Here is a 26316-nt window from a genome sequence, read left to right as displayed (position 1 = left end):
GTGACTCATGGTGGTGGTAGAAGATGGTGGTCGAGGAAGATGGTGGATGATCGGGTGATCATAGTTGGATGGTGTCGAGCAAGCAAACAACAAAAACAAAAAGATGGTGGATGGTTGCTGTGGAAGAAATTGGTGTTTTATCTCCATCTCTCATGTGATATCTATAGATATAAGAATATTATATGTACATCTAATATGTATATATAAAGATGAGTGCGGTTATATGAAAAGTTATAAAAAATAATATAATAATAATAATTACTATCAACATGTGCATTGAGAAAACAAACAGTGAGCCATCATTAACTTATCTGTCGACACTTTTTAATACGGGAAATATATCTTGCTTTGTTGATAATCAGTGGCGAATAAAAGTCTTCAGAAAAATTCCAAATTTTTAGATTAAGTTTCTTTAATTATTTCAGTCATTTTGGTATAAAATTTGGTCATTAACTATTAAATAAAAAATTGAATTAATTATTCACTCCCAACCCCAAGTAAAATATAAAAAGTTTTAAAATTCAACAAATAATTCCTAAATATCTTTTTAGTAAGCCTATAATTTATAAAACTCATTTTCGAATCACCGTTTATTTTAAAATTATATATGTTTGAATTTAACTTGCTTAATATCAATCGGAACATCAAACGAGTGTTACAATCATTTAATAATTATTTTTAATATACTTTATTTATATATAGAGATATATTTTAAATCATAATTATTATATCCTATTTTTATTTTATTAATTTTTAATAACAACAACATATAATACATCAAATTATATTTCGAATTATTATTTATATATACATACACACGTATCTATCTACAATTAATTGTTCGTGAATCATCGAGAGCAGTCGGAGGTCAATTGAATATATTAACATCGTTTCAAAATTTTCTACACTCAACAATACATACTTTGCTTATCGTATCAAAATCATATAAAGATTAAGTTTAAATTTAGTCAAAAATTCCCGGGTCGTCACAATACCTACCCGTTAAAGAAATTTCGTCCCGAAATTTGAGTGAGGTGGGCATGGCTAACAATAAAAATATTTTCATGACGAATATGAGTTGATAAATAGAGTTTTTCATCATTGAGTAATGTGGATAAAAAAATTCGATTATTCGAAGAATACGAATGAAGCTATCACAAAAGATTGAAATGAGGAAAATAAGATTCGCCTTAGCTTTTGACGTAGTCAGGGTTGAATTTAGAAAATAAGGTCCGTCATAACTTTTGACGTCGCCCTGGTTGAATTCCGAAATTCAAGGGATTTTAAGAGTATTTTCGAAATCTAAAAGATTTGATTCTTCGGCGAATAAGGGAATTAAGATCTCTATAATTAAATACGGTGATCTGCCTCGATTACTCTATCTGATATTTCCATTATAAATTTACCTTTTTCGTTCCATTAGTTTCCACCAATTCTATACCTTCTTTCTTAGTTCATATATCCAAAAGATTATAATAATGCTTAATCCGATTCTAATCCTTGTTCTTATTCTGACTATCGCAATGATCGTTCTTCTTTTCCAACTCCCACTGGAAGAATTTGTTTATTTTTACTACGCTCTAGGGATTATTGTATTTATAATTCTCCCGTGTCTTTATATTGCTATACGCACTGATATCCACAGTTTGTAATTTTAGTGCTGTTTGTTGGGCTTTATATTTTCCCTTATATATCGGAGCTTCATGCTCTTGTTTTCACTTCCCGACTTTAAATCAAGCGAATAATGGTCCAGAATTCGTAAGTATGGAGTTTCGAATGAACTTAATGTTCTAAACAAGAAAGAACGTAATAGCACGATTTGATTTGTCAAATTACCAGAATCACTGAGAATGGAACTATCAAGAATATATTTTATTGATATGTTCAGAAGTTAAGTAGAATGAAAGAGTTATGTAACATGGCACAAGATGACGTTATGATCTGTGAATCATCACATTCCATTAAAAACTCAGCATGACTTACTGTAATATAATCACGTTGATCAAGTGTCATTATATTATACTAACTCATGCATCAGTTCCCAACATTACTTCAATAACATTCATATTTTAAGCTCGAAAGTTTACAGAATATAGAAACTAACAGTTTCTATAAGATGTAACACTGATAGCACGATGAGATTAATGATTTCATATAAGAATAGTTATAAAAATATTTCCAAAAATATGGAGGATATTTATAATGAAAGATACGATAATATCTCGGAATATCTAAGATCAGAGGATGATAGAAACTATTGTCTGCAAGGGTTTAGAGTAAGGAACAAGATATTCACTATATACTTTAGTAGACATTGAATCATTTGGATTCTTTGAAGTCAAACTTATTCTTTGTGATTTGTCAACGGATTTCTTCATAGTTTCGCATAATCTACTTTTCGGTACTAAATTTTCTATTGAGTGTTTCCAATACTCCATCCTTTATCATCAAACTTTCGACGGTTAAGGTCGTGTACAGTTTTCACTGCTTCATCAACTTTTTCAAAAATTCAGAGTATTAATTCGCAGACTGGGTGCTTTTCAGAATTTCAGAATGGAAGATCATAGTTCTAAGAGATAAATGTGATATGGATACATATAACTGCTGATGTAGAAACGTTGCGAGATTCGAAATACTGATTGCTGATTCCCGGTAATTGGTATGGCAATTCTCGTTACATGATGCAGATTAGTGTAAGATAGAGTTTCAATGAATATAAAAATTTTTCAAAAAATTAAAGATCAATGAAGTTGCTGGTAAGTTTACTGCTAATGTGGTGGAATATAAACGATTCCCCGGTAATGATGACAAAAGGCAAACTTATATATCAAGGTTATAATAAGACCAATCCGGATGAAAAGTCAAAGTTGACTTGCTGAAGCTGTGACAAAACTGGCTATTTTGAAAAGGAATTGTAAAGTTATTTTCGGTAATAATAACGCCAAAGGAGCTAACTCAGATACATGTTAAACATTTACTCAGGTTCCGAGTGTTTTCAGGTGCATAACTACATGCATAAATCTTTTCTTCCGTAGATGAAGTGCGGTTGGTTCATCCTCTCGATTGAGATGTTTTTCAAGAATCATGAAGAGTTTGAACGGAGATTGTAATCGTCAAGATACAATAAGGTTTAAGATGAAATCAAGTGGCAAACTTGAAGAATTGTTTAGTTTTATATGTTATAATCAATATTTTAATTCATTTTAATTGTCCAATGTCGACAGTCCATAGTTGATAGTCCAATATTTCATATATAGCTTAATATATAATATTCAAATTAATTAATACGTATCGTAACCTGTGTACATGTCTCAGACTCGATCATAACTCAAGGTATATATATTATTGTAGAATCAACCTCAACCCTGTATAGAGAACTCGATCATTACTGCATATAGAGTGTCTATGGTTATTCCAAATAATATATATAAATCCGTCGATATGATATGTCAAAACCTTGTATACGTGTCCCGATATTTACAGTGCGTAAAATAAATACATAAATTAAATGATGATAAATAAAGTGCGTAAAGTAAATAACAAAAATTAAATGACAATAAATAAAATTGCGAGAATATAAATTGCGATAAAATAAATTGCGATAATTAAATTGCTATAAATAAAATGTACTACGGAATTAACAGTTAGCTAGGAACAGTTAGCTAGGATTTTGTTAGCGTGGTTTCTTAATAAAATTTAATATTGTTAATTAGTCTATTTCTAATCAATTTTTATTGTGTCCATTATTTCTTCATTATGCCACTTGTTGGATTCTGATAGGTCAAAATCCAAATATGAAATTGAATTTGAATGAAAATAGTTATTCTTTGGTGAACGGATACGTATCTTGGTGGTTGTAAATAGGATAGTGAATAACTATTGAATCAGATTCGAAGAATATACAGTGTAACTTATTAATGTGAAATTTAAATATTCCTCGGGTATTACCTACCCGTTAAAATATTTTCACCATTAACAGTTTATACAAAAGAATTTTTAATTACAATCTTTTTGAAAACATATATACATATATATTTTCTTCAGATGTAATCATGGATTTAATGAGTCAATATGATATTAAACTCATTTGATTTATCGTTAGAATAAGAATATATAATCTCTAACATATTAGAGATTACATAATCACCATGTCGAACGAAGATAAATGATGTAAAACGATTTGTAGAACAATAATTATATTCGAGGTACAGAATGAGATGTCAAGGCATGGATTGTTGATGGTACTGGTGTTGTTACTGATGGTTCTGTTGATGGCGGTGATGTTGCTGAAGCTGGTAAGTTTTGCACCATGTTCTCCAAATTGATTACTCGAGCGCGAAGCTCGTTGACTTCTTCGATTACCCTGGGCTGATTATCGGTCGGAACGAGCGAATGAATAAGGTTTAGAATTTGAGTTATGATATAGTCGTGGCGAGATATTTGGGAAATGAGGGTGAATTGGTGTTACGAACAGGTTCGCCGGTAAGTGCTTCAGGTTCTTCGCCAAAAGGTGAATTCGGTTAGTGGATGGGATCGCCTTCTGCGCGTCTCCGTTAATTAAGTCGACTATGAATCCATCAGATGAATTGGAGATGGATGATTGGTTGATTCATTCTGGTGTCGTTGCTTCCGGAGCTTAGATGACTATCCATTCTGAATAACTGTCGGAATAACTATCGGAATAGCTGTCGGAATCCGAGGGACTCGATCTAGTTGAGGGATTCATCTCGTACGATCAGATGAAGGATTTTCGATAAGAAATAGATTATAGGATGTAGATTAGTATCCTGCAATACATAATTTACATATACATATATAATACTAAAATCTCATAAGTTACGGAGGAATCTACGGAAGCTGTCAGGCAAAGATAACAATAACAGATACGCTAAGATATGAATTTTGTCTATACACTTTTCATGCAATCAATGCAATAAGATGTGTCTAGACTAAGAATAATGAGCAGGTAATTTCCTAAGGATGATAAGCAGATGATATTCGACTTGGAATGATAAGCAAAATTTTTGACATGCAGACACGGTCGAAGTCCAGACTCACTAATGCATCTAAACAACAATCAGTTAGACATACTAATGCAAGACCTGGTTCGCTAAGACTACCGCTCTGATACCAATTGTGAAGACCCGTCCTAATCCATCCGGATGAAGTCCATATCAATTATAAACGATTCACAACAGTTGATTACATCGCGAGGTATTTGACCTCTATATGATACATTTTACAAACATTGCATTCCATTTTAAAAGACAAACTTTCTTTACAACGAAAATTGACGGCATGCATACCATTTCAGAATATATCCAACTATAATTGACTTAATACTAATCTTGATGAACTCAATGACTCGAATGCAACGTCTTTTGAAATATGTCATGAATGACTCCAAGTAATATCTCTAAAATGAGTAAATGTACAGCGGAAGATTTCTTTCGTACCTGAGAATAAACATGCTTTCAAGTGCCAACCAAAAGGTTGGTGAGTTCATTAGTTTAACATAAATAATCATTTCATAATTTTAATAGACTACAAGATTTCATATTTCCATTTCTCATAAACATACGTCCCATGCATATAGACAAAAAATATCATTCATATGGATTGAACACCTGGTAACCGACATTAATATAAGAATATCCCCATCATTCCGGGATCCTCCTTCGGACATGATATAAATTTCGAAGTACTAAAGCATCCGGCACTTTGGATGGGGCTTGTTGGGCCCGATAGATCTATCTTTAGGATTCGCGTCAATTAGGGTGTCTGTTCCCTAATTCTTAGATTACCAGACTTTAATAAAAAGGGCATATTCGATTAGATAATCCAACCATAGAATGTAGTTTCGATTACTTGTGTCTATTTCGTAAAGCATTTTTAAAAGCAGCGCATGTATTCTCAGTCCCAAAAATATATATTGCAAAAGCATTTAAAAAGGGATAAATGAAACTCACTATACTGTATTTTGTAGTAAAAATACATATGACGTCATTGAACAAGTGTATGGTTGGCATCGGATTCACGAACCTATATTATTCATTTATGTATATTAACATATGTAATGGAAATCGAACAAATATATATATATATATATACATATATATATATATATATATATATATATATATATATATATATATATATATATATATATATATATATATATATATATATATATATTAGTGATTTTAATTGTTATTTTATATCATGAGTTTTATTAATAATTTAATTAGATATATTTTTTTTTATATATAGATAATTAACATTTATTACTAAAGTATTAATATAGTTAGATTTTATGTCCTAAATATATTTTTATATAGAGAATCTTTATTTAATATAGAAATAATACTTATGATAAAAATTATGATAATTCTAATAATAATAAAAGTGATATTTTTTATAGTAAAAATGATAGTTTAAATAAAAGGTTAATTTCAATAATAATGATAAAAATACTTTTAGTAATAGGGATCATAATAATATTACTAATGATAATAATAACTATAATAATAATTTTTATACTAATGATAATAATGATAATAATGTTAATGGTTTTATTAGTAATAAATATAATAATAATAATAATAATAATAATAATAATAATAATAATAATAATAATAATAATAATAATAATGGTTTTACTCATAATGGTGTTACTAATAATATCCTTAATACTAATAATAATACTAATACTAATAACAATAATTCTAAAAAATAATAATTTTATTAATAATGATACTTATATTGATAGTAATAATAATAATCATACTTATTTTAATAATAATAATAATAATAATAATAATAATAATAATAATAATAATAATAATAATAATAATAATAATAATAATAATAATAATATAATAATAATAATAATAATAATAATAATAAACATAATAATAACTAATAATGATAATGATAGAAATAAAGTAAAAGTGTATACCCTCTCCAAGCTTTTTCTAAAAAGAAATGCCCCATACAAGACTCGAACACGCGACCTCTCAAAACCCACAAACACCACACAACCATTCCACCATTTAAATTTTTACTGAAATGTATCATACCCAATTATCTTAATCCGTTTTTTTATTTCGGCCCAACTAGACACCAATCAACTCTCGGCCCAATATCAAATCAAGAGCCCAACCGAAAATAACTAATCTTGGCCCAATGACCTAATAGGATCACGGCCCAACACATTACATAAATTAATAAGATTGTTTGGAACGGCCTAGTATGATGCCCAGATGATTTTCGATCACACTTGGACAGAAAATAGGATGACAAAGTAGCAAGCAGCAGCCTTCGATCTCATCTCATTATCATCATCCAGCTCGTCATCATCATATCATTATAAGCATCTAACTCGACATCATCATCTAACCCAATACTATTCATCATCCTCTTCATCTTATATTATTTTCGAATCGTTTTATCACCATTATCATTCATAACCATCACTGTGACATGATCATAACATCACCATCAATTATCACATGTACCTTCACTGTTGTGGGGTAAAGAAAATACGCGTATGGTTAGCTGTACAGTAACTAGAAACTGAACATGACGATGAATAGTCACTGTTGTAGGTTTTATAAAATAAATAAAGGCTGTAGCAATTGCGAAAGCTGGAGATGTTGGTGACTGCCTTCGAGCAGAAAAAAATAAAATAAAATAAACCACTAGCAGCAACGGTTGAAATTTATATCGATGATGAAGAAGTTTGTGGCTGTTTGGGTGATGGTTTATGGCTATTTACAGCTGCAACAACACATATGTATAATTTACGCCTCTAAATTTCGTTGAATATATTCGCAGACCCACATAAAATACCATCTCCGCCGATTATGCGCACTTGATTATATCAATGGCATCAACAATTTTATGAAGATCAAAACCACCTCTTGAAGTCTGTGTACAGTACCACCATTACCTCACAGCTTCTTTATCATCATCATCTTTGTTAATTGTTAACACAAAAGCAGACGCAAGTAGAAATATCGTGCAGTAACATTGATGGTTCGAGTATCAATATGGTGAACCGAAAACAAAACTAGAAAAGATGGTGGGTTCGTGTTGTAACCGGAAGACATAGTAGTTGAATTAGAAGTAGAAAAACAATAGTGTTGTTATGGCGTTTGATAGTGGTGTTCAAGTGTTTCAAGTGGTGGTAACCGGTGGAGGTTTAAGGTGTTCTGTTATGCAGAGAAGTAGAAGTGGAAGTGGGTTTGTGGTGTAAGGTGACTCATGGTGGTGGTAGAAGATGGTGGCCGAGGAAGATGGTGGATGATCGGGTGATCATAGTTGGATGGTGTCGAGCAAGCAAACAACAAAAACAAAAAGATGGTGAATGGTTGTTGTGGAAGAAATTGGTGTTTTATCTCCATCTCTCATGTGATATCTATAGATATAAGAATATCATATGTACATCTAATATGTATATATAAAGATGAGTGCGGTTATATGAAAAGTTATAAAAAATAATATAATAATAATAATTACTATCAACATGTGAATTGAGAAAACAAACAGTGAGCCATCATTAACTTATCTGTCGACACTTTTTAATACGGGAAATATATCTTGCTTTGTTGATAATCAGTGGCGAATAAAAGTCTTCAGAAAAATTCCAAATTTTTAGATTAAATTTCTTTAATTATTTTAGTCATTTTGGTATAAAATTTGGTCATTAACTATTAAATAAAAAATTGAATTAATTATTCACTCCCAACCCCAAGTAAAATATAAAAAGTTTTAAAATTCAACAAATAGTTCCTAAATATCTTTTTAGTAAGCCTATAATTTATAAAACTCATTTTCGAATCACCGTTTATTTTAAAATTATATATGTTTGAATTTAACTTGCTTAATATCAATCGGAACATCAAACGAGTATTACAATCATTTAATAATTATTTTTAATATACTTTATTTATATATAGAGATATATTTTAAATCATAATTATTATATCCTATTTTTATTTTATTAATTTTTAATAACAACAACATATAATACATCAAATTATATTTTGAATTATTATTTATATATACATACACACGTATCTATCTACAATTAATTGTTCGTGAATCGTCGAGAGCAGTCGAAGGTCAATTGAATATATGAACATCGTTTCAAAATTTTCTACACTCAACAATACATACTTTGCTTATCGTATCAAAATCATATAAAGATTAAGTTTAAATTTAGCCGAAAATTCCCGGGTCGTCACATGATCTAGCCTGAGACGTGTATACACTGGGTTGTGTATTGATTCAAGATAATATATATATCGATTTATTTCTGTACATCTAATTGTGGACAACTAGTTGTAGGTTACTAACGAGGACAGCTGACTTAATAAACTTAAAACATTAAAACGTATTAAAAATGTTGTAAATATATTTTGAACATACTTTGATATATATGTACATATTTGTTATAGGTTCGTGAATCGACCATTGGTCAAGTCTTACTTCCCGACGAAGTAAAAATCTGTGAAAGTGACTTATAGTCCCACTTTTAAAATCTAATATTTTGGGATGAGAATACGTGCAGTTTTATAAATTTTTTTACGAAATAGACACAAGTAATTGAAACTACATTATATGGGTGAATGATCGAAGCCGAATATGCCCCTTTTGCTTGGTAACCTAAGAATTAGTAAACCGATCTACTAATTAACGTGAATCCTAAAGATAGATCTATTGGGCCTAACGAACCCCATCCAAAGTACCGGATGCTTTAGTACTTCGAATTCATTTTTATCATGTCCGAAGGATTTCCTGGAATGATAGGGGATATTCTTATATGCATCTTGTTAATGTCGGTTACCAGGTGTTCACCATATGAATGAATTTTATCTCTATGTATGGGATGTATATTGAAATATGAAATCTTATGGTCTATTATTATGATTTGATAATATATAGGTTAAACCTATAACTCACCAACATTTTTGTTGACATTTTAAGCATGTTTATTTTCAGGTGATTATTAAGAGCTTCCGCTGTTACATACTAAAATAAGGACAAGATTTGGAGTCCATGCTTGTATGATATTATGTAAAAACTGCATTCAAGAAACTTATTTTTGATGTAATATATTCCTATTGTAAACCATTATGTAATGGTCGTGTGTAAACGATATATTTTATATTATCATTATTTGATAATCTACGTAATGCTTTTTAAACCTTTATCGATAAAATAATGGTTATTGTTGTTTTAAAAATGAATGCAGTCTTTGAAAAACATCTCATATAGAGGTCAAAACCTCGCGACGAAATCAATTAATATGGAATGTTTATAATCAATATGAACGGGACATTTCAGTTGGTATCCGAGCGTTGGTCTTAGAGAACCGGAAAATTTCAATAGTGTGTCTTACCGAGTTTGTTAGGATGCATTAGTGAGTCTGGACTTCGACCGTGTTTTTCTTCAAAAACGATTGCTTAACATTTTTTTGTTGGAAACTATATATTATTAACATGTAAATATTATGTGACATATTAATCTCTTAACGTTTTTGATATTGTGTGATAGATGTCTACCTCTAGTACAAATCCCATTGATTCACCTAATAATAATGAATAGTCGAATCTATTTTGGGAAGATTCACAAATTCCCGAAGAGGAACCGGAAGAGGAGGAACCGGAAGAGGAGGAACCGGAAGAAGAGGAACTAGAAGTGGAGGATTCGGAAGAGGAGGAACCAGAAGAAGAAGAGGTTTCGGAGGAAGAAATATTGATACCTATAGTAAATCGATTAAATAAAATAAAATACTTAACCAACGGACCAAAGTTAATAATGGTCAATGGTGTTTCCGCCGAGGAAGCAAAATATTGGGAAGATTACCAATTTTCCGATGAATCGGATCCCGATGAGGATTCCGACGATGTTATAGAAATTATCTCGACCCAATTTAATAAAGCAAAAGAAAATAATAAGGGAAAAGGTATAAAAATAGAGAAACCCGATTCCAACCCCGATGAACTTTATATGTATCGACAACATCCGTATTTCCTAAAATGTAACAATGACCCGGGAACCTCTAAACCACCAGGTTTTTCTAAACCATTATGGAACACGACGGCTCGTATTAGAGGAACACCATATATTCTTAGAAAATTAGGAAAACGAACCAAGTCCGAAGAAGAAGAAACCAGTGATTCAGATTAGAGGGTTGTAATCATGTTGTGTGTTATATGTATTGTAGTGTGCTTGTACTTTTATGTTCTATGTAAAAATTGCTTGTATTGTTTGTTAATTATCTTTTACGAATCTAATCCTTGTCTATTTTACAGTATAAAAAATAGACGTTAACCGAATATTTTAGAAGACCTACCAGAGGATATGATTGAGGAAATCTTGTCTAGAGTCGGTCAGAATTCATCAGCACATTTAGTTATGGCGAAATTAACTTGTCAAACATTTGAAAGACTTTCCAGAAATGCCTTAGTTTATAAAAGGCTTTCCTTTGATAGGTGGGGTATATCACATTGGGGAGACCGTAAGTTACGCAGTGTTTTCTTTAAAGCATTAAATGCGGGGAACCCAAATGCAATTTTACGCTACGGGTTAAGAACCTATTTTGACTCAACATATCCCAACATAGGATTTCGTGAATTAGAAAGAGCTTCTAACATGCAACATAAAGAAGCATGTTATGCTTACGGGTTAGTGATGTTCGCTTCTTACTAAAGTGAGAAAAAGAAAATCGGATTGCAACTTTTAAATAAAACCTTCCCACAAGTGACGGATTCAGTAGTTGGGGTGAGAAACAAGGTTTTTAGATTATTACGGGGCTGTTGGACATTACGAAACCCTCGTCCTTTTGACGACATTACAACATGCTGCCTAGCCAATGGTCATGATGGTTATTTTCCACAAGACTAAGGATGGGAAGTCGTCTTAGTAAAACCAGAATGCATGACTTGTTTCTGGACTTATGAATTACGTGTCTTTATTTCCTTTGCTGAACAACTTGTGTATTAACTAGATTCATCTTCCAAACTGTCCTGTATCATAGTGTACTATATTTCATGTTATATGTAATATAGCGAAGTTGTAAGTTTGAAGAATATTTGTATGTGATATATTATTATAATCAGTTTTTCATATGGAATTGTAGTAGTTGAATTGTATATTAGCTACTAAGTATGAACTTAACGGGTAGGTAGTACCCGAATTTAAACTTATAAAACGCTAATATGAAGAAAAAGCTTTTATAAATGAGTTCATATTATGCTACGAAATACTATTGACTACTCTTAATATTCTGTATGATTAACTCGATTCAGTTGGCTATTTTGAAGGAAATGGCACCGACTACTCGACACACCATGAATATGAGCGAAGAGGAATTTCGTACCTTTCTTGCTGCAAACATAGCCGCAGTACAGGCTGCGTTACATACCAACAATAACTCTGAATCTAGCAATGCAGCTAACAGCACAAGAAATCGTGTAGGATGCTCCTACAAAGAATTCACTGCCTGCAAACCTTTGAAATTTGATGGAATCAAAGGACCAATTGGATTGAAACGGTGGACCGAAAAGTCGAATCGGTGTTTGCCATAAGTAAGTGTACTAAAGAGGACAAAGTTAAGTACGCTACGCATACCTTCACATGTACTGCGTTAACGTGGTGGAACACCTATCTTGAACAGGTAGGACAAAATGCTGCTTACGCACTACCGTGGTCGGCATTCAAGCAATTGATGAACGAGCAGTACCGTCCTAGAAACGAAGTCAATAAACTCAAGGCAGAACTTAGAGAGTTACGAACACAAGGGTTCAATGTTACCACATATGAACAACGATTCACAGAGTTATGCCTATTGTGTCCGGGAGCATTCGAAGATGAAGAAGAGAAGATTGACGCGTTTGTAAAAGGGTTACCAGTAAGGATTCAAGAAGATGTGAGTTCATAAGAGCCCGCTTCTATACAGAAGGCAATTCGAATGGCTCATAAACTCATAAATCAGATTGAGGGAAGAATTAAAGAGCAGGCGGCCGAAGAAGCCAACACGAAACAACTCAAGAGGAAGTGGGAGGAAAACGGTGACAAGAGTCACCAGTACAACAACAACAACAATTACAACCACAATCGCAACAACTATCCCAACAACCGCAACAACAATCGCAACAATAACCGCAATCCTAACAATAACTACAACAAACATCCCAACAACAACAACAACAACTACAACAACCGTTTTAACAACAATAACAATCCCAACAACAACCTCAATAACAACAATGGAAACAAAAACCAAAAACAGCCATGGCATAGGTGTGAAGAAAATCATCAAGGGTTTTGCACGACATTTTGCAACAGGTGTAAAAGAAATGGTCATAGCGCGATAAAGTGTGAGGTCTACGGACCAAAGTGTAACAGAACTAAAGGAACAAATAATGTCAGAACAAGTAATACCAAAACGAATAGTTTCGGAGCAAGTAATACCAATGCTATTTGTTATAAATGTGGAAAACCAGGCCAAATTATTATAAATTACCCGAATCAGGGGAATACTAATGGGCAGGGCCGTGGAAGAGAATTTTATTTGACGATAAATCTGCTTATGTTTTATTTGATTCGGGTGTGGATAGAAGCTATATGAGTAGAGAATTTTGTGCTAAATTAAGTTGCCCATTGACGCCTTTGGATAGTAAATTTTTACTCGAATCAGCAAACGGTAAATTAATTTCAGCAGATAATAAATGTCGGGAGAAAGAAATTAAACTGGGGGTTAAAATGTTTAAAATTGATTTAATACCAGTCGAGTTAGGGAGTTTTGATGTAATAATTAGCATGGACTGGTTGAAAAAGGTGAGAGCAGAGGTCTTTTGTTACAAAAATGCGATTCGCATTATGCGTGAAAAAGGAAAACCTTAAATGGTGTACGGAGAAAAGAACAACGCGAAATTAAATCTTATTAGTAGTTTGAAGGCGCAAAAACTAATAAGAAAAGGTTGTTACGTCATTCTAGCACACATCGAGGAAGTTAAACCTGAAGAAAAGAACATTAGTGATGTTCCCGTCGCAAAAGAATTTTCTGATGTATTTCTGAAAGAATTACCGGGATTACCCCACATCAATCCATTGAATTTCAAATAGACCTTGTACCAGGAGCTGCACCAATAGCTCGTGCTCCATACAGACTCGCACCCAGCGAAATGAAAGAATTACAAAGTCAGTTACAGGAACTTTTAGAGCGTGGTTTCATTCGACCAAGCACATCACCATGGGGAGCTCCTATTTTGTTTGTCAAGAAGAAGGATTGTACATTTAGGTTGTGTATCGACTACCGAGAGTTGAACAAACCTACCATCAAGAACCGCTACCCACTACCGAGAATCGACGACTTATTTAATCAACTACAAGGCTCGTCTGTTTATTCGAAGATTGATTTACGTTCTGGGTATCATCAAATGCGGGTGAAGGAGAATGATATTCCAAAGACTGCTTTTAGGATGCGTTACGGTCATTACGAGTTTATGGTTATGCCGTTTGGATTGACGAACGCACCTGCTGTGTTCATGGACCTCATGAACCGAGTGTGTGGGCCATATCTTGACAAGTTTGTCATTGTTTTCATCGATGACATACTTATTTACTCGAAGAATGATCAAGAGCATGAAGAACATTTAAGAAAAGTGCTAGAGTTGCTGAGAAAAGAAAAATTGTACGGTAAGTTTTCAAAGTGTGCATTTTGGTTGGAAGAAGTTCAATTCCTCGGTCACATAGTGAACAAAGAAGGTATTCAGGTGGATCCAGCAAAGATTGAAACCGTTGAAAAATGGGAAACCCCGAAAACTCCGAAGCATATACGCCAATTTTTAGGACTAGCTGGTTACTACAGAAGGTTCATCCAAGATTTTTTCAGAATAGCAAAACCCTTGACTGCATTAACGCATAAAGGGAGAAAATTTGAATGGAAGGATGAACAAGAGAAAGCGTTTCAATTGTTAAAGAAAAAGTTAACTACGGCACCTATATTGTCATTACCTGAAGGGAATGATGATTTTGTGATATATTGTGACTTAAAGCAAGGTCTCGGTTGTGTATTAATGCAACGAACGAAGGTAATTGCTTATGCATCTAGACAATTGAAGATTCATGAGCAGAATTATACGACGCATGATTTGGAATTAGGCGCGGTTGTTTTTGCATTAAAGACTTGGAGGCACTACTTATATGGGGTCAAAAGTATTATATATACCGACCACAAAAGTCTTCAACATATATTTAATCAGAAACAACTGAACATGAGGCAGCGCAGGTGGATTGAATTATTGAATGATTACGACTTTGAGATTCATTACCACCCAGGGAAGGCGAATGTGGTAGCTGACGCTTTGAGTAGAAAGGACAGAGAACCCATTCGAGTAAAAGCTATGAATATAATGATTCACAATAACCTTACTACTCAAATAAAGGAGGCGCAACAAGGAGTTTTATAAGAGGGAAATTTAAAGGATGAAATACCCAAAGGATCGGAGAAGCATCTTGATATTCGAGAAAACGGAACCTGGTATAGGGCTGAAAGAATTTGGGTACCAAATTTTGGAGATATGAGAGAAATCGTACTTAGAGAAGCTCATAAAACCAGATACTCAATACATCCTGGAACGGGGAAGATGTACAAGGATCTCAAGAAACATTTTTGGTGGCCGGGTATGAAAGCCGATGTTGCTAAATATGTAGGAGAATGTTTGACTTGTTCTAAGGTCAAAGCTGAGCATCAGAAACCATCAGGTCTACTTCAGCAACCTGAAATCCCAGAATGGAAATAGGAAAACATTACCATGGATTTCATCACTAAATTGCCAAGGATTACAAGTGGTTTTGATACTATTTGGGTAATAGTTGATCATCTCACCAAATCAGCACACTTCCTGCCAATAAGAGAAGATGACAAGATGGAGAAGTTAGCACGTCTGTATTTGAAGGAAGTCATCTCTAGACATGGAATACCAATCTCTATTATCTCTGATAGGGATGGCAGATTTATTTCAAGATTCTGGCAGACATTACAGCAAGCATTAGGAACTCGTCTAGACATGAGTACTGCCTATCATCCACAAACTGATGGGCAGAGCGAAAGGATGATATAAACGCTTGAAGACATGCTACGAGCATGTGTTTTTGATTTCGGAAACAGTTGGGATCGACATCTACCGTTAGCAGAATTTTCCTACAACAACAGCTACCATTCAAGCATTGAGATGGCGCCGTTTGAAGTACTTTATGGTAGAAAGTGCAGGTCTCCGATTTTTTGGAGTGAAGTGGGGGATAGATAGATTACGGGTCCGGAGATAATACAAGAAACTACCGAGAAGATCATCCAAATTCAACAACGGTTGAAAACCGCCCAAAGTCGACAAAAGAGCTACGCTGACATTAAAAGAAAAGATATAGAATTTGAAATTGGAGAGATGGTCATGCTTAAAGTTGTACCTTGGAAAGGCATTGTTCGATTTGGTAAACGAGGGAAATTAAATCCAAGGCATATTGGACCATTCAAGATTATTGATCGTGTCGGACCAGTAGCTTACCGACTTGAGTTACCTCAACAACTCGTGGCTGTACATAACACTTTCCATGTCTCGAATTTGAAGAAATATTTTGCTAAAGAAGATCTCACTATTCCGTTAGACAAAATCCAAATCAACGAAAAACTTCAATTCATCGAAGAACCCGTCGAAATAATGGATCGTGAGGTTAAAAGACTTAAACAAAACAAGATACCAATTGTTAAGGTTCGATGGAATGCTCGTAGAGGACCCGAGTTCACCTGGGAATGAGAAGATCAGATGAAGAAGAAATACCCGCACTTATTTCCAGAAGATACGTCAACACCTCCAACTGCTTAAAATTTCGGGACGAAATTTATTTAACGGGTAGGTACTGTAGTGACCCGAACTTTTCCATGTTTATATATATTAAATGAAATTGTTATTTACATGATTAAGTGTTTCTAACATGTTAAGCAATCAAACTTGTTAAGACTTGATTAATTGAAATAGGTTTCATATAGATAATTGACCACCCAAGTTGACCGGTGATTCACGAATGTTAAAACTTGTAAAAACTATATGATGACATATATATGGATATATATATAGTTAACATGTTATTATGATAGGTATGTATCTCATTAAGTATTTTAACAATGAGTTATATACATAAAAATGAGACTATTGAATTAAGAAACTCGAAAACGATATATATAACGATTATCGTTATAACAACGTCTTACTAAGTACATATGAATCATATTAAGATATTGATACAATTTGTTAAACATATTAAATTATAAGTAAATATATCATTAAGTGTATTAACAATGAACTGCATATGTAAAAACAAGACTACTAACTTAAGGATTTCGAAACGAGACATATATGTAACGATTATCGTTGTAACAACATTTAACTGTATATATATCATACTAAGATATATTAATATATAATAATATCATGATAATGTAATAATTTAACATCTATTTAGATATAATAAACAATGTGTTAACAACATTTAACAAGATCGTTAACTTAAAGGTTTCAAAACAACATTTACATGTAACGACTAACGATGACTTAACGACTCAGTTAAAATTTATATACATGTAGTGTTTTAATATGTATTCATACACTTTTGAAAGACTTCAAGACACTTATCAAAATACTTCTACTTAACAAAAATGCTTACAATTACATCCTCGTTCAGTTTCATCAACAATTCCACTCGTATGCACCCGTATTCGTACTCGTACAATACACAGCTTTTAGATGTATGTACTATTGGTATATACACTCCAATGATCAGCTCTTAATAGCCCATGTGAGTCACCTAACACATGTGGGAACCATCATTTGGCAACTAGCATGAAATATCTCATAAAATTACAAAAATATTAGTAATCATTCATGACTTATTTACATGTAATACAAACACTTTAATTCTTCAAATTTCTTCATAAAATTAATCTCTCTCAAGTTCTATCTTCAATTTCTAAGTGTTCTTCATAAATTCTACAAGTTCTAGTTTCATAAAATCAAGAATACTTCCAAGTTTACTAGCTCAATTCCAATCTTGTAAAGTGATCATCCAACCTCAAGAAATCCTTGTTGTTTACAGTAAGATATCATTCTAAATCAAGGTAATACTCATATACAAACTAGGATTCAATTCCTATAACTATAACTATCTTAATTCGAGTGACAATCTTACTTGAACTTGTTTTTGTGTGATGATTCTACTTCAAGAACTTTCAAGCTATCCAAGATCCTTTGAAGCTAGATCATTTCTTGTCACTTCCAGTAGGTTTACATACTAAACTTGAGGTAGTAATTATGTTCATAACATCATTCGATTCATACATATAAAACTATCTTATTCGAAGATTTGAACATGTAATCACTAGAACATAGTTTAGTTAATTCTAAACTTGTTCGCAAACAAAAGTTAATCCTTCTAACTTGACTTTTAAAATCAACTAAACAAATGTTCTAAATCTATATGATATTCTAACTTAATGATTTAAAATCGGAAAACACGAAAAATACCGTAAAACCGGATATACGCCGTCGTAGTAACACCGCGGGCTATTTTGGGTTAGTTAATTAAAAACTATGATAAAATTTGATTTAAAAGTTGTTCTTCTGGGAAAATTATTTTTATTATGAACATGAAACTATATCCAAAAATCATGGTTAAACTCAAAGTGGAAGTATATTTTACAAAATGGTCATCTAGACATCGTTCTTTCGACTGAAATGACCACCTTTACAAAAACAACTTGTAACCTGTATTTCTGTCTATAAACTATACTTTTTCTGTTTAGATTCATAAACTTAAGTTCAATATGAAACCATAGCAACTTGAAACACTCAAAACGAATTTAAAACGAAGAAGTTATGGGTAAAACAAGATTGGATATTTTTGCTTGTTGTAGCTACGTGAAAATTGGTAACAAATTTATATTAATCATATCCTAGCTAACTTATATTATATTATACATGTATTCTAATATATTATGTAATCTTGGGATACCATAGACACGTATTCAAATGTTTTGACATATCATATCGACCCATCTATATATATTATTTGGAACAACCATAGACACTCTATATGCAGTAATGTTGGAGCTAGCTATACAGGATTGAGGTTGATTCCAAAAATATATATACTTTGAGTTGTGATCTAGCCTGAGACGTGTATACACTGGGTCGTGGATTGATTCAAGATAATATATATCGATTTATTTCTGTACATCTAATTGTGGACAACTAGTTGTAGGTTACTAACGAGGACAGCTGACTTAATAAACTTAAAACATTAAAACGTATTAAAAATGTTGTAAATATATTTTGAACATACTTTGATATATATGTACATATTTGTTATAGGTTCATGAATCGACCATTGGTCAAGTCTTACTTCCCGACAAAGTAAAAATCTGTGAAAGTGACTTATAGTCCCACTTTTAAAATCTAATATTTTGGGATGAGAATACGTGCAGTTTTATAAATGTTTTACGAAATAGACACAAGTAATTGAAACTACATTATATGGGTGAATGATCGAAGCCGAATATGCCCCTTTTGCTTGGTAACCTAAGAATTAGTAAACCGATCTACTAATTGACGCGAATCCTAAAGATAGATCTATTGGGCCTAACGAACCCCATCCAAAGTACCGGATGCTTTAGTACTTCGAATTCGTTTTTATCATGTCCGAAGGATTTCCCAGAATGATAGGGGATATTCTTATATGCATCTTGTTAATGTCGGTTACCAAGTGTTCACCATATGAATGAATTTTATCTCTATGTATGGGATGTATATTGAAATATGAAATCTTGTGGTCTATTATTATGATTTGATAATATATAGGTTAAACCTATAACTCACCAACATTTTTGTTGATGTTTTAAGCATGTTTATTCTCAGGTGATTATTTAGAGCTTCCGCTGTTGCATACTAAAATAAGGACAAGATTTAGAGTCCATGCTTGTATGATATTATCTAAAAACTGCATTCAAGAAACTTATTTTTGATGTAATATATTCCTATTGTAAACCATTATATAATGGTCGTGTGTAAACGGTATATTTTAGATTATCATTATTTGATAATCTACGTAATACTTTTTAAACCTTTATCGATAAAATAGAGGTTATTGTTGTTTTAAAAATGAATGCAGTCTTTGAAAAACGTCTCATATAGAGTTCAAAACCTCGCGACGAAATCAATTAATATGGAACGTTTATAATCAATATGAACGGGACATTTCAATATCGCCCTTGTTGAACTTGGTAACCTAAGAATTGGTGTTTATTATAATTACCACCAATTGACGCGCGTCATAAAGATAGATCTATGGGCCATTGACAAGCCCCAGTCAGAGAATTTGAACTGCTTTAGTACTTCGATATTTATATATGGGGATATTCTAGATGCATTTGTTAATGTCGGTTACCAGATGTTCAACCATACGAATGATTTTTTATGCAGATTGCATGTTATTAAAAGATGAAATCTTGTGGTCTATCACCAACATTTTTGTTGACGTTTAAAGCATGTTTATTCTCAGGTGATTATTAAGAGCTTCCGCTGTTGCATGCTAATATATGGACAAGATTTGATGTCAGCATGCTTGTATATTATTGTTTAAAACTGCATTCGAGATTTACTTTGTTGTAACATATTAATATTGTAAACCAATATGTATCGGTAGTGTGTAAGTGTGATATTTTTAGATTATCATTTCTGATAATCTAGGTGGTGTCCTTTTAACCTTGTCGATAAAATAAAGGTTATGGTTTGTTTTAAAAACGAATGCAGTCTTTGAAAAACGTCTCATATAGAGGTCAAAACCTCGCAATGAAATCAATTCATATGGAACGTTTATAATCAATATGAACGAGACATTTCAGTGCTTGTCCCGAGAGGGTATCTTTATGTCGAGTTGAAATGCCGAACCGAGAAGTGGTGACGGTACCAGTAGTATGTCGGTTCCGGCTAAGGTGTCAGAGCTCTTAGCCTAATCCGGGAAGGTTTTGCTCTCCACTTGTCATCATGACTGGCTACATGATGCCAGTTATATGTGTGTTATTCGGGCTCTCAATCTAGCCATTCACCCGGCATGGTAAAGTTGCTGAGATGACGTCAGATGGATGTTGGGAAAGGGTCCGTGTTTCGGGATAGACGGTGCCGGGTAAAATCCTTGTCGGGAAGCTTACTTTTTTTGAGACGGATCATTATGCGTGTCATTAAGTCCCCCCCAGTTTGGTGGTGGTAGCCAGAACAGTTACCATCGTCAAACTTCCGAGATGAAGCCATGCTTCCTATTGGATGTACATTTAATGTTTATCAGCGTGAAAAGGCAGTTTCTGCAAATGCGCCCCCTTTCGTGTTTTTTCCATTTTTCAACTTTTGGAACGGCGTTCGAGAGATTTCTTTTTGCGATTTTAGTCATTGCTTTTGTTAATCCATCTTTTGATCTGAGCCATTGGATCAATTTTCTTAAAACCTATAAATAGCTTCCCTTTTCAAATATTTACACTTCTTACAGCCTTCGTGCCCTAAACGTTTCTTCTTTAAAAAGTCAACAATTTTTTTACGAAAAAAGGTACCTTTTATGTTTCCTTCTTCTTTATTACTTTGCTTTTTGTATTTTCGTATATATGGCAGATCAGTCTTCCACTTCTACTAGTGTAGATGCTCCTAAGACTTCTTCTAGGCCTTCTATAGATGTTAGTGATATTATGAGTCAAGTGTGTGATGGATACCTTGACGAGATGGTACGTAGGTACCCGTTTTTAACCCGTTATACATTGAGGGTGCCTGATGCCATCCACAGTGCCCATAAGCCCCCCAGGCATGGTTACCATTTATGGTGCAACCATTAGTGTGAGCAATTTTCGATTGCCCTATTTCGAATTCATGTACCAATTCTTTACGCACTATGGAATAGCGCCTGCTCAGATACATCCCCATGCGTACCCTGGTAATGTGGGAGATGTACCTTTATCATTATCATATTCTTCCTACCGTTTATATGTTTCGATACTGCTTTTCCATCTCGAGGTCTGAGGTTGGATGGTTTACCATCAAAGGGAGAGAGCAATTCAACTTTACTGGAGACATGGACACTTCATTGAAGGAGTGGAGGGAGTCTTTCTTTTTTGTCGATAGCAAAGGGCTACTGCCACAATTTGTTGAGCTCTGCGAATGGGCAGTTGACGTGAAGAAAATAGCCAATAGAGTCCCGAATCTAAATGCTGCCGAGAAGGCGTTATATAGCCATCCGGGAGTTCAAGTTTCCACAACGGCCATACCCGGAGGTCATGCTTGTGTTGGGGGGAGTTAGCCACCAATGGCCAGATCTGAATACCAAGCATGTTCTTCGTTTTAATGAAGCAGGTGAAGACTGATCCTAGCCAATTGCTATGTCGCCTAGTTTATTAATCATATACTAACCTTGTTTGTATTTGATTTTTATACAACAGTAATGGAGTTTGCTAGCACAATGGCTTTTGGTGATCTGGCGGAGATTAGGGGGGACAGCGTCCCGGTTAATTCGGGAGACGAGCCGGATGTCGCTCCCCGGGACCTGGAGCAAAATGCCGGCGACGGGGCCGACTTGATTCTTCCCGGTCCCGATGTGTCGGAGGGGCACACGATGGTGAAGAGGAGGATTCAGGAAGTTCCTCATCTTCGAAAGAAGGCCAAAGGTGATTGTCTTGTTTTGGTAAATCAATCTTATCTAAAATTTTGATTTTGTCTCATGCCTATCTTTAATAATTTTTGTTTTGCAGCTGTTGCTGAGCCGTCTGTGGGTGGCGATACGGCCAAGACAGAGCCCATAAACTTGGGTGAGGAGGGTGCACAGTTTACCCTAGAAAGCTTTGATGACCTGCACTTCAATATCTCTGTAGGCGATGATCATGTATGTGCTTTCTCTCAGCTGGATATTGATTATCCCGACTGTACGAGTGTTTTGGAGAAGGGGTCTTCTTCTTCTCTCCCCAAGCAGTTCCTGCCCTCCCCCGGGAGGATTCTAAGGCTATTCGAGCCCCAGCACTCATGGCGATGATTACACTTATTCTGGATGGTTTTGACCGAGAGGAGCAGGTGACGGACCTGGAGCGCCAGCTGAGAACTGCCCAAAATGAGCTGTCTCAGGCACCTATGGCCCGAGAGGCTGTTAAGAGCTTGGAGACCCAGCTGAGGGCTACCAAGGATGAGCTTGCCCGGGTGGTAGAGGAAAAGGATAAGGAGGTTGCTGCCAAGGGGGAAGCCCTGGAAGAGTGTAAGCGATTGCGGGGTGGTATTCCTTCTATTTTGAAGAAGGCTATCAATTCATCCACCGTGAAGTCACCCTTTCAGGCTTATTTGGATACCTTTGGGGCGGCCAATTTTACCCACGCCGTTAGGCTGATGCAGAAGCATCATGTTAGTGGTGCCGTCTCCTTGCATTCTGATATTGCCGGGAAGGTTAATCCGGCTGCTGCGCAAGAGCTCCAGGCTGCTCAGAAGGCCTTGGCGGAGATCCGTTTTGGCAGTTTCGATGATCTTTGCGCCAATGATGGTACAACCGTGCAGCAACTCTTAGATTTCAATTTTCAGTTTATTGTACTGCACATTGTTGTGTATTTTTTAAGAAACTTCTAATGAAGTCACGTGTAATTAATGACAGTTTAATTCCAAGTATTTTGTGTCAAATTTTCTTCAGTTGAACTAGTTCACATCTTCGTATGTAGGTCTAGACTACACTTTTATTAGTTTTGGCGTGTACACCGTGCAGTCACACGTGTTTATGCCATCTACTCATTGGCCGTTTATCAGTATAAACTTGTACCGACGAGGGCTAGACCATCACCACTTAAGGGGGTACAAAATAACTTGCAAGGGACTTATGTGGATGCCGAAATCTGTCTGCCGCTAGCCAGTTATAATTATTTGAACATCGTTGTAAATAACATAATGACCAAGTTATTGTAAACGGTAAAAATGCTTTTATTCATTCCTAAAAAGGAAAAACATACATCATTTCTTCATTAAAAGAAAAAGAGAATCATCGAGATAACCATGAGTTGAAGTGATCAGTTTAAATCACGGTATCTATCTAAATCTCAGTTGTTTCATTCAGTCACTTTTGTTTCCTTCAACCGCTATCATGTCTCGGTTGGAGCTTTCACGGCTTTCGGCTCTGGAACGTTTGAGTGTCGGATTAAGGGGTTCAGCCCTTTCGTACGCACCATTAAATGGTTTCTCCCATCCTGACCGGTGACGCCAGCCAGCAACTGCCTTCTCTGCCTCATTAACAATGACTGAATTTTTGCTACCGGGGTATGCTGGCGGGGAGAAGAAGGTTAGCCTCTTGAGAACAGATACACATTTTTCCTCCATGACGTGTGATGTCCTCCATGATTCGGTATATTTCCTATCTCGAGTGCCTTTATTCTCGAGAAAAGGGTGTCGGGTGGATTGAACCATTTCCACGCCTTGCCGGGTTGGTAGCTTGTGTATACCATGAGCGGTAGACGCTATTGCACCGAACTTCCTGAAGAATTGTCTTCCTAGTATCACGTTTGTAGCAGTTACAGATTTAACGACATAAGAGACGATGACTTCGCTATGGAGGTAGGGTTGAGTACCCACCATGACCGTTGCCTTGAGCCTACCTATGGGTTCTTCAGTGAAACCCACGAATCCAGAAATGACGGCATTAGATTGTCTCATCTTCCTTCCGACACACTTTGGGAGCCGGGAAAGGCAATGAGCATATAAGACCTCAGCTTCACTTCCCGTGTCGGTGTACATTTCGCTGACCGGGAACCTATCTATCAAGCCGGTAATGACTACCGGTTCATCCCAAGAGTATTGTAGCGGTAGTCCCGGGAATGTGATGGCAGCATCTTTCCAGAAGCTCTGTGAGATAAACTTGTCCTTCTCGACATTGATCATGTTAATAACAACTTTATCTTTCGCCTTCTCATGTTTCTTACCGTCTTCCTTTTGCCAACTGAATGTTTTGTTGGGATCAGCCTTTTTGAACTTCCGTCCTGACAACAAGTGATTAATTTCGCCTGCCTTGATTTTAGCGATGATTTCACGTATTAACACTTTGCATTCATCGGTGTCATGACCATTGTCTTCATGGAACTCACAATACTTGTCTGACTTTTGACCGTCCTATTTTTCTAGTGGTGCCGGAGGGGTGAACTTTGCCTTCACGGGTTCCGTTAATAGTATCTCCCTTGGGGTTTTGGAAAGGCTGTCGATTAGGGACCCTTTATCATATCGTTTTCGGCTACTCTAGTCATGCCTGTAGCTGTCATGGCTTTTGCCGTGACTGTTGTGGTTTTTGTGATGGCTTTCACTGCGTCTGCTGCTGTCATGGCGATGCCTGCTGTTGCTTCTCCTATCCTCTCTTTTCTTCTATTCCCGATGATACTCAGCCTGTCTCTCCCTACCCGAGTGTTGGTATTGCCTTGCTGCCATCACAGCATCTGCAAATGTACCTGGGATGTTCCATCGGAGTTTAGAGATAAGCGACGGGTGTGTATCATTGTCCAGGCATGTTATAAATCCAGAAATCTGCTGTGTTTCCGGGAGTCCGGGGATTTTCTGACATTCCAGCATATACCTCGTGATGAAGCTTTCAATTTTCTCCCCCCGCTACATCGGGATTTCGTGAGCATACAGGTGTGTATACGTGTGACAGCGGAGGTTCTGATATTGCATGAGAAACTTTTCCAGCAAGCCTGCGAAGCATGTGATTCCATTAGGTGGTGATTTTGCAAACCACTCCCTGGCAGCCGACTGTAGTACAGTCGGAAAGAGATCACATGCTACCTCATTACTCCAATGTTGGGTTTTCATGGCGCTCTCAAAGATTTGCAGGAAATCATCCGGGTCAGTGGTTCCATTATACACCCTAAAGTGACCGGTATGACGATGTTAGCAGGGAGTATGCAGCTAGCGATGCTTTCGCATAGCTTTTGGCTAGTAGCCGACATCTCAACCGGTCGTTTTGCTTTGTTACCGGTGATTAGGGTGAACTGATTTTTGAGTGCAGTCCCCTGGAAGGCGGGTTGCGAGAAAGAGTGTTTGTACGCCGGCGGCGCAGCCTGCACAAGGAGCTCATTCAGCCATACATTTGCGGCAGCCTTAGTGACGCCTTCGCTTCCCTCACCGATGTTCAACAGTGGGATGGTCTTCAGGACGTCTAGAGTTTACGATTGCTGCTTCTCTGCTAGACTGTTATCGTTCAGCATGG

Source organism: Rutidosis leptorrhynchoides, chromosome 1 (assembly GCF_046630445.1).
Source record: "Rutidosis leptorrhynchoides isolate AG116_Rl617_1_P2 chromosome 1, CSIRO_AGI_Rlap_v1, whole genome shotgun sequence".
NCBI classification, from domain to species: domain Eukaryota; kingdom Viridiplantae; phylum Streptophyta; class Magnoliopsida; order Asterales; family Asteraceae; genus Rutidosis; species Rutidosis leptorrhynchoides.
Note: the sequence above shows the minus strand (reverse complement) of the source record.